This window comes from Entelurus aequoreus, linkage group LG16 (genome assembly GCF_033978785.1).
Source record: "Entelurus aequoreus isolate RoL-2023_Sb linkage group LG16, RoL_Eaeq_v1.1, whole genome shotgun sequence".
In the NCBI taxonomy this organism is placed as follows: Eukaryota; Metazoa; Chordata; class Actinopteri; order Syngnathiformes; family Syngnathidae; genus Entelurus; species Entelurus aequoreus.
In genome coordinates this window covers 1,798,711-1,801,424 of record NC_084746.1, presented here as the reverse complement: position 1 = coordinate 1,801,424, position 2,714 = coordinate 1,798,711, and positions in this window count along the sequence as shown.

The following is a 2,714-nucleotide window of genomic DNA, read 5'->3' as shown; positions in this document are numbered from 1 at the left end:
TAGTTATAACTGTGGGATATTACTTATTTAATAATCAATTTTGATTACTCATAGTTATAACTGTGGGATATTACTTATTTAATAATCAATTTTGATTACTCATAGTTATAACTGTGGGATATTACTTATATAATAATTAATTTTGATTACCCATAGTTATAACTGTGGGATATCACTTATTTAATAATACATTTTGATTACTCATAGTTATAACTGTGGGATATTACTTATTTAATAATTAATTTTGATTACTCATAGTTATAACTGTGGGATATTACTTATATAATAATTAATTTTGATTACCCATAGTTATAACTGTGGGATATCACTTATTTAATAATACATTTTGATTACTCATAGTTATAACTGTGGGATATTACTTATTTAATAATTAATTTTGATTACTCATAGTTATAACTGTGGCATATTACTTATTTAATAATCAATTTTGATTACTCAGTTATAACTGTGGGATATTACTTATTTAATAATTAATTTTGATTACCCATAGTTATAACTGTGGGATATCACTTATTTAATAATACATTTTGATTACTCATAGTTATAACTGTGGGATATTACTTATTTAACAATTAATTTTGATTACTCATAGTTATAACTGTGGGATATTACTTATTTAACAATTAATTTTGATTACTCATAGTTATAACTGTGGGATATTACTTTTTTTGTGTGAATTATAAATGTATGTTTGTTGTTAAAAAAAATAAATAATTAAAAAAAAATTTTTTTTAAACTAGACTAGTGCCGAACCGAAAAATAATACTTATTTTTTGTTTTCATCCTTGATGTTGAAAGTGCCTTGTTTTTTGTGTGAATTATAAATGTATGTTTGTTGTTAAAAAAATAAAATAATTATAATAATAATAAAAATAAAAAAACTAGGTAGTGCCGAACCGAAAAATAATACTTATTTTTGTTTTCATCCTTGATGTTGAAAGTGCCTTGTTTTTTGTGTGAATTATAAATGTATGTTTGTTGTTAAAAACATTTTTAAAAAATTATTTTTTTTAAAAATAGACTAGTGCCGAACCGAAAAATAATACTTATTTTTTGTTTTCTTCCTTGATGTTGAAAGTGCCTTGTTTTTTGTGTGAATTATAAATGTATGTTTGTTGTTAAAAAAAAAAAATAATAATAATAATAAAAAAACTAAAAAAACTAGGTAGTGCCGAACCGAAAAATAATACTTATTTTTTGTTTTCTTTCTTTGATGTTGACAGTGCCTTGTTTTTTGTGTGAATTATAAATGTATGGTTGTTGTTAAAAAAAAAAAAAAAAATTTTTTTTTTTTTAAACTAGACTAGTGCCGAACCAAAAAATAATACTTATTTTTTGTTTTCTTCCTTGATGTTGAAAGTGCCTTGTTTTTTGTGTGAATTATAAATGTATGTTTGTTGTTAAAAAAAATATATATATATTTTTTTTTTTTTAAACTAGACTAGTGCCGAACCGAAAAATAATACTTATTTTTTGTTTTCATCCTTGATGTTGAAAGTGCCTTGTTTTTTGTGTGAATTATAAATGTATGTTTGTTGTTAAAAAAATAAAAAATAAATTATTTTTAAAAAAAATAGACTAGGGCCGAACCGAAAAATAATACTTATTTTTTGTTTTCTTCCTTGATGTTGAAAGTGCCTTGTTTTTTGTGTGAATTATAAATGTATGTTTGTTGTTAAAAAAAATAAATAATAATAATAATAAAAAAACTAAAAAAACTAGGTAGTGCCGAACCGAAAAATAATACTTATTTTTTGTTTTGTTTCTTTGATGTTGACAGTGCCTTGTTTTTTGTGTGAATTATAAATGTATGGTTGTTGTTAAAAAAAAAAAAAAATTTTTTTTTTTTTTTAAACTAGACTAGTGCCGAACCGAAAAATAATACTTATTTTTTCTTTTCTTCCTTGATGTTGAAAGTGCCTTGTTTTTTGTGTGAATTATAAATGTATGTTTGTTGTTAAAAAAAAAATATATATATATATATATTTTTTTTTAAACTAGACTAGTGCCGAACCGAAAAATAATACTTATTTTTTTGTTTTCTTCCTTGATGTTGAAAGTGCCTTGTTTTTTGTGTGAATTATAAATGTATGTTTGTTGTTAAAAAAAAAATATATATATATATATATTTTTTTAAACTAGACTAGTGCCGAACCGAAAAATAATACTTATTTTTTGTTTTCTTCCTTGATGTTGAAAGTGCCTTGTTTTTTGTGTGAATTATAAATGTATGTTTGTTGTTAAAAAAAATATATATATATATATATATTTTTTAAACTAGACTAGTGCCGAACCGAAAAATAATACTTATTTTTTGTTTTCTTCCTTGATGTTGAAAGTGCCTTGTTTTTTGTGTGAATTATAAATGTGTTTGTTGTTAAAAAAAAATAATAATAATAATAAAAAAACTAAAAAAAACTAGGTAGTGCCGAACCGAAAAATAATACTTATTTTTTGTTTTCTTTCTTTGATGTTGACAGTGCCTTGTTTTTTGTGTGAATTATAAATGTATGTTTGTTGTTAAAACTTTTTTTTTTAAATAATAAAGAAAAAAATACAAAAAAAATAGACGAGTGCCGAACCGAAAAATAATACTTCTTGCTACTTGTTATTGGACAACAAAAACGATTTAAGCCTTCACCCAATAATCAATGTAATAAAGTAATCAGTCTGAAAGAAATTAACAGATTTCG